Source organism: Triticum dicoccoides, chromosome 1A (assembly GCF_002162155.2).
Source record: "Triticum dicoccoides isolate Atlit2015 ecotype Zavitan chromosome 1A, WEW_v2.0, whole genome shotgun sequence".
NCBI classification, from domain to species: domain Eukaryota; kingdom Viridiplantae; phylum Streptophyta; class Magnoliopsida; order Poales; family Poaceae; genus Triticum; species Triticum dicoccoides.
The window spans coordinates 151,199,992-151,213,809 of NC_041380.1; positions in this window are offsets into that span (position 1 = coordinate 151,199,992).

Sequence of the window (13,818 nt, forward strand, 5' to 3'; positions counted from 1 at the left end):
TTTAAAAGGGATGCGCCATCCATTATGAATAGGAAGAGATGGGTTGCTTCGGTGACCAGGGTTGCAATGCATCAAGTACAAAATGAATGAATCATAAGTAAAGACATATCAGTTCAGTGACCAGGATGGTTACGTACTATGAATAACTGAATCTTGTCGAAACTACGGGTCACTCCGGTGAACAGGATCATTGTGTATGAAGGAAAACTTTAAGTCCCATGATTTGTTAATGGAATTGTGTGGGCGCCAGCTGTAGGAATAGTGATGTTGTGGCTGCAAATGGCATCAGCTTTTGCTTAGATGACATGGTTGGTGATGTGGACAGTTTGCATGTTGAGATGAATAAGATAGTGGGGGTGAACTTCTTAAGTATATAGGATTTCGGCCTCTAAAACAACACGATATCAAAATCTAATCAAGACATGTCATTGAATTGCTTGTATCCAGAAGATAAAAAGAAGGGAAAAACAAGAAAAGCATATGTGACCAACCCCACACATCAACACCATTCACTATCCTTGGCAACATACTAACTACGAGAAAGGCTCTATGAAAGCAACACCGTCAGAAAGGAACTGGCCAGTTCACTAGTTCTTGCCGGTTCGGGTGCGGTCTACATCAGTTGTGGTGGTGCGAGGCGAGGCAACACAAATGTTATGAGTTGAGTGGGTCAATGACAAGCGAGGCAGGCTAGCGGTGCAGATCCGAGACGAAGCCAAGGAGGCAACGATGCTCATCGACGGATCTGTTGAACAGAGGCAGGAGGCACGAGGAACAGTGGCTCCATTTCTGCATAGGGAGAGGGAGAAGGTGTGAGAACACATAGAGGAAGACGGGAAAATAAGAGAGGAGGAGAAGGCAGGGTGCTACAGCATGACCGCTCCTTGCTATGTCGACGACCATGGGGTGGCGGCGGTGTGCTCTAGCGGTTTGGTAGGCGAGCTACATGTGGCAATGCCCAGAAGCTCTGGTGCGAGGCGAATAGGGCGGAGAAGCGCAGAGGCGGGCAGCTTTCTTCAAGCCCTCAATGGGCTTTAGAGGACCTCACATGAGCTGCGAGGAGCTGGCGGGCTGGGAAGCTGGGATTGGAGGCGCGGGAGGCTCTCTTGCCATCGAATCTGAGATCGGGCCATCGGATCCGATGGGTGGAGGTGGAGGGCTGGCTAGGGTTTGAGGGGAGCAGATCGAGATATGAGAGGCTTGTGGGTGGCAGCTAGGGGAAAGTAGGGGTTTGTCTCCTACAATTTAGGGTTTTGCCCAATTGAAGGAGAGAGGAAAAAAGAAGCAGCCCATTTAGCACTTTTATTTTCCAAACCATTTATTATTTAAATGACTATAGTGCATTTATACTTATTTGTTGGGGGCATCAAACTAACTCCAAATGAGCTAAAAATTATATGTGCCCCCTCTATACTATAAAGAGACCACACAAAATAATTCACCCAATTCAGATTTTGTTTAACTAACGAACTTGAAAATATATCCATTCACTTAAATGATGGGTTTGAACTATAAGTGATAACTAGGCTTGTGATAAAATTGCGAAACAATTTTGGTAGCTCTAAATATCACAAAAAGAGTGTGCGGAAGATTTTGGGGGTCTTGGTCTATAAGATCAAAAAGGGAAAATAGGTTTACTCATTCACCATTTATAAAAAATGACAAAATGCAATATTCAAACTGATTAATTAATGGCATATGATGTCGATGTAATGCTTATGAGATGCATATGATGTATAAAAAATAATATGCAATTATATCTAGGGTATTACTCCGGGGTTGTTACACCTAGGCCATAGCAACCACGTCCACTTTTCCTTGTACGACAACCCACCTATTTGGATGTTTCCTATTTAGCAATGCAGGCGCCCATTACAACTCATTTCACAAACGGGTGCCTGCAGCGTACTCCCTCTACCTACCCTAAAAAAAGCATACTCCCTCTACCGCGGTATGGGCCGGCACATTTACTTTGCTATATCTCTTTACAAAGTGCAAAAAATAGAGAGCTACGCCGAATCGAAACCAGGACCTACACGTTCAAAGCACACCATGGTAACCACTACGACCATCGCTGGCTTGCATGGTAACTTCTTGTGTCCTTCTTATTCTTTCTCCAGTTCGCATTTTTCTGTTTCTTTTTCTTAAATATGTGATTGTAAATCGATGAAATTTTACTTCAAAATCAAAAGACATTTTTTCAAAAATCCATGAACTGTTTTCAAGTTTTGTGAACTTTTCTAAAAAAATCATGAACTTGTTTTTCAAACTTGATGAACTTTTTCAAATTCAATGAACTTTCTTCGAAAATTCGTGAACTTTTTTTCAAGTTTGTGAACTTTTCTAGAAAATTGATGAACTTTTTTGAAAATCCATGTACATTTTCCAATTTTGATGAACTTTTTTCAAATTTGATGATTTTTTTTCAAAACCGTCAAACTTTTTGTTTGAAAATTGATGAACTTTTTTTCAAGTTTGTGAACTTTTCTTGAAAATTGATGAACTAAGTTTGAAAATCCATGAACTTCTTTCAATTTCAATGAACTTTTTTCAAATTTGATAAACTTTTTCAAGATCGATGAACTTTTTGTTTGAAAATTGATGAACTTTTTTTAAGTTTGTGAATTTTTCTTGGAAATTGATGAACTTTGTTCAAATTCTATGAACCTTTTCAAATTTACGATTTTGTTTCGTCAAATAATTCAAAAAATGGTAATTGGTACAGTTTTGTGCAATAAAGTTGTGAGACAACATTGTTATTGCATTATTTGCGTTGTTACCTATCACTAGTGGCAAGTAGTCCGAGTGGTTTGCAGAACTCGTAAGCTAGTGAAACTATACGAGTTTAAAACTGTCTCGGGCATTAATTTTTGCTATTTTTAAACGCTATGATTTTTCGATGTTGTACACGTTTGTTGGGCCGGCCCAACTCGGCGGTGTAGTAGGCGCCAAGGAGGACTTCTGGGGCCTGTGGCGCCCAATAGGATGGGAACTCCTATATGCCACTTTTCGCGGCAAACAGCCGCAGGTTCGCATAGGCAGGTGTCTACTAGGGCAGCCCATGAAGGAAACAGCTGCGACCACGTACTATAGCAGCTAAAAAAGTAAGCGCCATCGGATGGGATCGAACACAGGATCTCATCGAAGAGTCCACGCGCCAAAAACGAAGCTTATTGAATAAAGAGCAGCCTAAAGCATTAAAAACCAAAAATCTAGCACAGATCTAAGATATTTTAGAATTTCATAACGCAATTATTTTCTGAAATAACCCTGAGTGTTTTATGAAACAAACACTTTTCAGCTTTGTAAACAATTTTATTTAAATGAAACACTTTCAAAAAAGAACATTGTCTAAATTTCTGAACAAATTTGGAAAATAGGCACATTTTCTGAAAATCCCGAACATATTTTAATTTGTGAAAAACTGGAAACATGATTTTTTTGAATTTGAGCACAACTTTGGAAAACATGAACAATTTTTCAAAATTCTCAAACATTTTTTAGTTTGCAAACAATATTTAAAAACATGAAAATTTTCAGAATTTGTGAACAAATTTTGAAAACGGGGACATTTTTTGAATTTTGAGAACAATTTTCGAAAATGAAAATTTTAACATCCTGAACAAATTCTAATTCGTGAACAAAATTTTATAACCCTAACATTTTTTGAATTTACGAAAATGAGAACAAATTTTTTGAAATGGAGAACAAAATTTGAACATGGGAAGAAATTTTTTGAAATCTCAAACATTATTTCGAAACATTGAACGTTTCCTAATTTAGGGGGAAATCAAAATGTAATCAAGAAAAAAATTGAGCATGGCAACAAAAAATAGAATATCCAAACATTTTTTGAATATAGAACAAAAAATTTAAATCAAGAACAATTTAAAAATCCTAAACAAAATTGAAACTACACACAGTTGTTAATACATAAAAAGGGAAAAATGGAACCATTTTTGAAAATTTGGAACTTCTAAATGTTTTCGAGTTTTAGAACATTTTTAAATGAAGTAAACAATCTTTGAACTTCTGAACATTTATTGAAATCTGTGAACAAAATTTGAAAAACTGAAATATTTTTTTGTATTTCTAAAGATTTGATAAAAAGAAAAATGGCAAAGGAAAGAAAAAAACAAATAAAATGAAAAAGGAAAAAGGAAAGAAAACTGAAAAGGTATAGAAAAAACTGGAAAATAACGAAAAAGAAACAGAGAGAGGCATTAAACCGGTTCACGAACCTTGCCTTACCTTCTAGAAGGTTCCTTAAATGAGAAAAAACGATTGGAACCTCCTAGAACATTCCCAAAACCGCCTGACATTGTAGCACGTACTTTGCTGCTAAATGGGCTGGCCCATGTCGATCGCTGGTCGCTCCCGTCTATGCGAAGTGTCGACAATCTACCACAAAATGCGGTGTTCGCATACGAACACGTCACTGTGTACCTCCAACACCGTGGATGATGCACTGCAGCTCACGTCGAAGGAGGCCCGTCTGGAAGCACGGTACACAAGCAATCGGGCGGGCGCTTTTGTAGACCCGAAAGCCCACACGTCCGGGAGGGACCCCGTCAGGGCGCGTGACGGCTATGGGCTGCCCTAGGTCAACCTGATCGCCCCTAGGGCCTCGAGGTTCGCCGCCCTGCAAACGAAGAACGAACGAAGAGCGAGAAGAAAGATACGAGGGAGAGGGATAATGAAGACGAAAAGTAGTAGATTGATTTGTTCGATTGTGTGTTGTTTAATCGGCCGTCACCTCTCATCTATTTATGAGGCGGCTGGACTTCCCGTACAAGATAATGACTAAAAATCCCGTCCAAAACATTAAGACCCAACCTAACTCGGATAGGAATCTTTGGCAATTTTCCAGATCAACTCAAAGCCATTGAGTGGTTTGCTTCAGTCCCACTGAGTGAACGTTGCCAACCTTCTGTAACCTTCTGTAATTTTCCGAATCAACTAGGTCTCACCGAGTCAAATCAACTCGGTCGGTCCGAAATGACTCTGCAACTTCTGTTTTTGACCTTGTTTTGACTCCATAGGTTGCATACGAACTCAGATTAAGACAATCGTTATATAAAAATCAACCGTTTCGATGAGACGCACGACTTTCATGTTGAAACGTTTTCCATATGAGGCCATCTTAATTTAGTTTATGGCCATTTTATAATTTGATGTGAATATGAGCATCTCTGAACTTGTCGTAACTTTTGCATCCGAGCTCCGTTTTAGACCATCTTCATATCAATCTCGATCGTCTCAAAGAGATACATCCCATGGTGACTCCCAATCATAAGTTTGAATTAATCTTGACATAGCTTTAAGCAACTTTTATGATTGTGCCACTTTTGAGCGTCAACACATGCTCCTCTATTTTTTGGCAAAGCTAGCGTGCCGAAAAATTACTTGTGCCGTATTTACTCTAAGGATGATGTTAACACCCCATCGGCCATGTCTGCTTAGGACGATAAGTATATATCGACCATTGCTTGTGTGACTTCTTGATGCAAACTTGGGCGAAATCTTCTCAACCTCATTAACAACCGGTGATAAAGTTCCATAGATATGTATCTCAAAGCCATCCTCTGAACCATATTTTTCACCCTTTCGCTAGGATTTTACATATAACCAATAATGAACTTCCTCTAATCCTTGCTTTCACCTGCATAAAAATTTCATTAGTGGCTGAAGCGGTGGGCTTTGGTTCAGCCATACCTATGTCGGTGAGACCAAGCATCGGCTACTGTTAGATATGCAATGCACCATGATCAACGTGGTAGCCGGATGCTTATTGTGCCAACTCATTTGCTCTTCAATTGTCATGCCTAAATATATGAGCAATACTAAAGCAACCCAAGGTAAATTATATATCTAGACATACCTCAAAGTAAACTATATGTGATTCGTCAAAACATTGATAACCCTTGGATATTTGTTGCACTACTCATAAGGAATCACCGAAAGCGTCAATGTGTGTAGCACCTACTGCACTAAAAAGCTCCAAACTGAATAACATTGCATATTCGGCTTTAATTATTGTGAAAATAATATTTTAAGCGGCGTGAGGCTTCATAAAATAACACCATAAGGAGATATATAAATACCACCAACACCTTGGGAATTGTTGTGAATTCAACCATCAAAACATAATCTCCATAGTACTAGAGAGACAAGGCTAATATCTATATTATGCATGTCATAAATTCGATGCTTAATAATAAAACGACAATGATTTGGCCTCTCGTAAATTTGAAAGATTTGTAGGTCAAATCCTATTAAATCTAAGCATAATCCCACTCACCAATTTTTCTATGAATTGGTCTATACAACATATTTTGAATGGCATCGGTCATAAATTTCCACGAACACGTACCTTGTCTCGCTCTTCAATCGAACTAAGGGCGATATTAGAATACTACACTGGCCATGCTTTGTCATATCCTTAGGGCGATAAATAAATACCGGCCACCTCCATAAGGTTCATGTAGAATTCATCCACCAAAGCATGTATAGCTGAAATAAACAAATGAAATGACAAATCAAGTATTTCGGCCCTTTGGATCAGCAACAAACTTGTAACTAATGAAATGTATAGTGATATAGTAATACCCTTTCATGATATAAGAAATTATATTGCATCCATGGATTAAAATAAGCCCATTGAGGGTAAACAATCATACCCAATGATAAATTCCACGGCATAGGCATTAATGGCATAGTTGAAGAATATGGATAATGTGTAGACCAAAGATGTTGAAACCTTCGTATTGGTTCTTCATAGTTCCACTCTTCTCCTTCTTCACCTTTTCCACACTTCTTGTAATGGAAGGTTGCACATAATTATTATTTTGAGTACTTCCTTTTGGAACCCATGCCATGTTCCTTTCTTTAAGTTCTTGTGCACTAAGTTTTTGTAATTTCTTCTTTTGCCAATATGATAAGTCGAGTGGGCTCCCCGGCTACAATTTTGTTTGAAGCAATGGCAATTCATATTTTTACCTTGTGCACTCTCAACTTCTTCTCTTTAGATTTGGCACTTGATTGACTTGCCTCATTGCATTTAGTAGCCAATGTCAATACTTTAATTTGCGCTTTTTCATTTGAGATCAAATCTGAAGTAGCACTCTTATGACCATCTCTTTTAACACGGTAAACTTGCTTAACTACCTCTTTCTTCTTCCTTGAGCTCTGGACCGATCTCTTATCATTGAAATGGTCTTTGATATGTGATTGTTCAAATGTTGATCTTCTCAGAGCTGCATAATATTGGTGAGATGGTCTAAAATAAGATGGAGAATGTGCCCTCGTATCATACCTATCCCACAACGGATATGGATCTACATGAGCATAGGGAGGCATCCATGGCATTGGCATTTGCGGCCCAAAATATGGATATGAATATGTCGCATTAAAATTCTTACTTTACCAATACCAATCCTCATATTTGTGCCTTGGGATGATCTTGGTTTCATTGCATGATTTGGCCGATACGCATTCTTCTCTTCACTCTTCTTTTGATATTTGTCCAACAGTTCAGCGAAGGTGATTTTTGATCTCTTACACTTGCGCTTATTTCGGCCTTTGATTTCTTTTGATTTTCTTTCATCGATCATTGGATTATCTTGTTGCCCCCATTCCTTAGCATCTTCATTGTATCCTAAGTGGAATTATCGCCCTCAAGTTTATATCCATTGCGCTCTTCCACAACTTCTTTACTTGAAAGCTTGTTCTCGTCACCTGTAGTTTTTACCTTCTCTTTAGATGGATCAGCTTGAAGCAGTTGATGCAAAAACTTTTTGCCATCAGGACCAATCGAAATAGACTGGTCATCTCTTGGTGTCTCAACAAATTTTAATCGTCCTTTATCAATGGCCGATCTAACTATTTGAAGAAACATAGTGCAATCCTCAAAATTATGTTTGGACGAATAATGCAACTTACAATACATTCGTCCTTGGATTGATGGCATGACATTGTGATCAAGAATTCTAATGTAATTATTTTTCAGCAACATATCAAATATTTGATCACACATGCTTGAATTGAAGGTAAACTTCTCATTTTCTAGTCGATCTTCCTGCGAGAACGGCTTTGGAACTAAGCACATGAATGGTTCACATTTGGCATCTTCCCATTCGGCTATGAATTCTCTTTCACTTTCTTTCTGATGTCACTGGGTAAGATATTATACTAGCATTAGTTTTCTCAAAAGAATTTAACCTTGGCTTTAAGTTTTTGAAACAAAAATAGTTAGACATACATGCCTCAATTGAGACCAAGTGTAAGCCAAGTATGAAACAAGCAAAGCTACCCATGTAGACATAAACTCAAAATAAAGCAACGGGGAAAGCTTCGATTGTAATAATTTTTCACTATCGGTCTTTTTGAATGGTGCAATATGTTGACAAATATGTTTTGTGACAATCTGATTGCTAATAAATAAATTACCCTTCTTCATTGGTCTCTCAATATTGCATATGCAGATTTTTCTAATAGATGCATCAACAACAAAATTATGACCAAAACGGAATATAGGTAAATTACTTGTTAAACATGCCTCTTCAAATATGTTGGGATAACATGGTGATAGTGTGACTTGAAAATTATGTTGCTCCGCCTTTGGATGGCTCCCCAACACCTTTTCATCATCTTTTTCTTGATTCTGTGCAGCATTACCTTGAAGATCCTTGTCAACTAAACTTTGGTCGGCTACTTGTTCTTGTCCTTGAGATCTGACAATTTCTACGGCATGGAACTCATAGGGTAGGAAGTATGGTCCATTAACTTCAGAAAAATCAAGCACGACTATTTTCCTATGCTTCCCACGCCCTTTCTCAATATTGGTTGCCTCTTTGGATTTGATGGATTCAAAATATACACTACTTGATTCAGGGTTTTCAACCGAAGCACTTTCATGTTCCGAATCATCCTTCATTTTATTGATTCTACCAATTGGCAATGCTTCTTTTATTTGAGCTAATTCTTTTCCTGTTAGTTTATGTTGGCGAGTGAAAAAATTGGCTTTAAGCTCTTTCTCAATTTCATCCTACTCCAGATATGATTGCCCCCCAATGCTTTTAGATTCTTTCAGCAGTGACATACAGGTGTTAGCGAAACTTTGCAATTGTGTAGGGGGTTTATAATATGATGTACTACTAGATGAAGACATATGCATTGTTGTAGATGAAGGAAATATGCCCTAGAGGCAATAATAAAGTTGTTATTTATATTTCCTTAAATCGTGATAAATGTTTATTATTCATGCTAGAATTTTATTAACCGGAAACTTGAGACATGTGTGAATACATAAACAAAACAAAGTGTCCCTAGTATGCCTCTACTCGACTAGCTCATTAATCAAAGATGGTTAAGTTTCCTAACCATAGACATGTGTTGTCATTTGATGAACGGGATCACATCATTAGGAGAATGATTGGATGGACAAAACCCATCCGTTAGCTTAGCATAATGATCGTTAAGTTTTATTGATATTGCTTTCTTCATGACTTATACATATTCCACTGACTATGAGATTATGCAACTCCCGAATACCGGAGGAACACCTTCTGTGCTATCAAACATCACAACATAACTTGGTGATTATAAAGATGCTCTATAGGTGTCTCCGATGGTGTTTGTTGGGTTGGCATATATCGAGATTAGGATTTGTCACTCTGAGTATCGGAGAGGTATCTCTGGGCCCTCTCGGTAATGCACATCACTATAAGCCTTGCAAGCAATGTGGCTAATGAGTTAGTTGCGGGATGATGCATTACGGAACGAGTAAAGAGACTTGCCAGTAACGAGATTGAACTAGGTATGATGATACCGATGATCGAATCTCGGGCAAGTAACATGTCGATGACAAAGGGAATGATGTATGTTGTTATTGCGGTTTGACCGATAAAGATCTTTGTAGAATATGTAGGAACCAATATGAGCATCCAAGTTCCGTTTTTGGTTATTGATCAGAGATATGTCTCGGTCATGTCTACATAGTTCTCAAACCCGTAGGGTCTGCACGCTTAACGTTCGATGATGATTTGTATTATGAGTTATGTGTTTTAGTGACCGAAGATTGTTCGGAGTCCCGGATGAGATCACGGACATGACGAGGAGTCTTGAAATAGTCGAGAGGTAAAGATTGATATATTGAATGATAGTAGTCGGACACCGGAATGGTTTCGGGACGTTTCGGATATTTATCGGAGTACTGAGGGGTTACTGGAACCCCCGGGGAAGTAATCGGCCTTCATGGGCCATAGGGGAGAAAGAGAGGGAAGCCCGCAGGGTGGCGCCCCCCCAAGGGAGTCCGAATTGTACAAGGGGGAGGGGCGCGGCCCCCTTTTCCTCTTTCCCTCTTCCTCTCCCTCTCCTTCCCTTTTCCCCTCCGACGAGAAAGGAAAAAGGGGGCGAATCCTACTAGGAGTGGAGTCCTAGTAGGACTCCCCCCCTTGGCACGCCCCCTTGGTGGCCGGCCTCCTCCTCCCCTCCTTTATATACGGGGGCAGGGGGCACCCCAAAGAACAACAATTGTTCTCTTAGCCGTGTGCGGTGCCCCCTCCACAGTTTACTCCTCCGGTGATAGCGTCGTAGTGCTTAGGTGAAGCCCTGCGCGGATCACATCACCATCACCGTCACCACGCCGTCGTGCTGACGAAACTCTCCCTCAACCCTCTATTGGGTCAAGAGTTCATGGGACGTCATCGAGCTAAATGTGTGGTGAACTCGGAGGTGCCGTACATTCGGTACTAGATCGGTTGGATCATGAAGACGTTCGAGTACATCAACCGCATTAACCTAACGCTTCCGCTTTCGGTCTACGAGGGTACGTGGACACATTCTCTCCCTCTCGTTGCTATGCATCTCCTAGATAGATCTTGCGTGATCATAGGATTTTTTTTGAAATTGCATGCTACGTTCCCCAACAGTGGCATCCGAGCCAGGTCTATGCATAGATGATTTGCACAAGTAGAACACAAAGAGTTGTGGGAAATAATAGTCATATTGCTTACCACCAACATCTTATTTTGATTCGGTAGTATTGTTGGATGAAGTGGCCCGGACCAACCTTACATGACCATGTTCATGAGACCGGTTCCACCGACAGACATGCAACTTCTTTTGCATAAAGGAGGCTGGCGGGTGTCTGTTTCTCCAACTTTAGTTGAATCGAATTTGACTATGGCTGGTCCTTGTTGAAGGTTAAAACAGCACACTTGACAAAAAATCATTGTGGTTTTGATGTGTAGGTAAGAATGGTTCTTGCTAGAAGCCCGTAGCAGCCACGTAAAACTTGCAACAACAAAGTAGAGGATGTCTAACTTGTTTTTGCAGGGCATGTTGTGATGTGATATGGTCAGGACATGATGTGATATAAGTTATTGTATGAGATGATCGTGTTTTGTAAAAGTTATCGGCAACTGTCAGGAGCCTTATGGTTGTCGCTTTATTGTATGAAATGCAATCGCCATGTAATTGCTTTACTTTATCACTATGTGGTAGTGATAGTTGTAGAAGCAATAGTTGGCGAGACGACAACGATGCTACGATCGATATCAAGGTGTCAAGCCGGTGATGATGGAGATCATAACGATGATTTGGGGATGGAGATCAAAGGCACAAGATGATGATGGCCATATCATGTCACATATTTTGATTGCATATGATGTTTATCTTTTATGCATCTTATTTTGCTTAGTACGGCGGTAGCATTATAAGATGATCCCTCACTAAATTTCAAGGTATAAGTGTTCTCCCTGAGTATGCACCGTTGCGACAATTCATCATGCCGAGACACCACGTGATGATCGTGTGTGATAAGCTCTACGTTCACATACAACAGGTGCAAGACAGTTTTGCACGTGCAGAATACTCGGGTCATGTCACGATGCAGCTATATCTCCCACGTGTCAAAGCACGACTTAGAGGCATAACCGCATTGTAAGCAATGTCGCAAGTGAGGTAATCTTCACACAACCCATGTAATACATAAGGGAAAGAGATACATAGTTGGCTTACAATCGCCACTTCACCCAATACATGAATTAAGCATTATATCATCCAGATACAAACAAGGTCCGACTACGGAACCAAAATAAAAGAAGACTACCCCAAATGCTACACAGATCCCCGATCGTACCAACTGGGCTCCACTACTGATCAACTGAAATGAAACAACACAATGAACGAGATCTTCATCGAGCTCCTCCTTGAGCTCGGTTGCGTCACCTGCATGGTATCATCGGCACCTGCAAACTGGTTTTGGAAGTATCTGTGAGTCACGGGGACTCAGCAATCTCACACCCTCGCGATCAAGACTATTTAAGCTTATAGGTAGGGAAAAGGTATGAGGTGGAGCTGCAGCAAGCACTAGCATATATGGTGGCTAACATACGCAAATGAGAGCGAGAAGAGAAGGCAAAGCACGTTCGAGAATCTATGATCAAGAAGTGATCCTAGAACAACCTACGCCAAGCATAACTCCAACACCGTGTTCACTTCCCTGACTCCGCCGAGAAGAGACCATCACGGTTACACACGCGGTTGATGTATTTTAATTAAGATAAGTTTCAAGTTTTTTACAACCGGACATTAACAAATTCCCATCTGCCCATAACCGCGGGCAGAGCTTTCGAAAGATCATATCCCTGCAGGGGTGTCCCAACTTAGCCCATCACAAGCTCTCATGGTCAACGAAGGATATTCCTTCTCCCAGGAAGACCTGATCAGACTCGGAATCCCGGTTACAAGACATCTCGACAATGGAAAAACTAAACCAGCAAAGCCACCCGATGCACCGACAATCCCGATAGGAGCTGCACATATCTCGTTCTCAGGACAACACCGGATAGGTCAAGCTACGAGTAAAACCAACCCTCAAGTTTCCCCGAGGGGGCCCCGCAGGCTACCCATTTCGGACCAACACTTAGAGAAGCACTGGCCCGAGGGGGTTAAATAAAGATGACCCTTGAGTCTGCAGAACCCAAGGGAAGGTGGTAGGTTGTTAGTGCAAATGGTAAAACCAAGGTTGGACCTTGCTGGAGGAGTTTTATTCAAGGCGAACTGTCAAGGGGTTCCCATTATAACCCAGACGTGTAAGGAATGCAAAATCAAGGAGCATAACACCGGTATGACGGAGACTAGGGTGGCAAGAATGGAACAAAACACCAGGCATAAGGCCGAGCGTTCCACCCTTTGCCAAGTATATAGATGCATTAATTAAATAAGAGATATTGTGATATCCCAACAATAATCCATGTCCCAACAAGGAACAAACTCCAATCTTCACCTGCAACTAGCAACACTATAAGAGGGGTTGAGCAAAGAGGTAACATAGCTAACCAACGGTTTGCTAGGACAAGGTTGGTTAGAGGCTTGACATGGCAATATGGGAGGCATGATAAGCATGTGGTAGGTATCGCAGCATAGGCATAGCAAAAGAGCGAGCATCTAGCAAGCAAAGATAGAAGTGATTTCGAGGGTATGGTCATCTTGCTTGAGATCCCGCAAGGAAGAAGAACCAGTCCATGAAGAAGATAAACGGACGTAGCCAACGGATCCTCACAAACGCAACGTTACCAGAATATCGAGAATAAGTACACCGGAAAGAAAGCAAACAACATAGTAAACAATCATCACATAAGCATGGCACGATGCGCAAACAAGTATGATGCATGTCCGGTTTAATGAGGCATGGCATGGCAAAATGCACAAACAATCCTACAAATTAAGTGGAGCTCAACATGCAACTCCGTTGCATATTGATGAAACACCACATTCAAGTTATTTAGTTCGATCTCGTTTAAGTACCCAACA